Source organism: Boleophthalmus pectinirostris, unplaced genomic scaffold (genome assembly GCF_026225935.1).
Source record: "Boleophthalmus pectinirostris isolate CB_2022bp ecotype Guang Dong unplaced genomic scaffold, ASM2622593v1 HiC_scaffold_6, whole genome shotgun sequence".
NCBI lineage: Eukaryota > Metazoa > Chordata > Actinopteri > Gobiiformes > Gobiidae > Boleophthalmus > Boleophthalmus pectinirostris.
The window spans coordinates 12,682,856-12,683,074 of NW_026571447.1; positions in this window are offsets into that span (position 1 = coordinate 12,682,856).

Genomic DNA, 219 nt, shown 5'->3' on the forward strand with positions numbered 1-219 from the left:
AGAATCAAAGACGTTTGTGGAGAAATGCGCTCACAACGACTAACTGACTGAGCTAATTAACATTTTCTGGCCCTGTTTTAAATGACACCATCGAGATAAAAGCCACTTCCCATTCTTCTCTTTGGCCGAGCAGACTTTGTCAACACAATTTAATTACTTCCCCAATGGTCACACGATGGCACAGTTTATTGATGTCCCTCATTTTAAGTTCCTTTGATT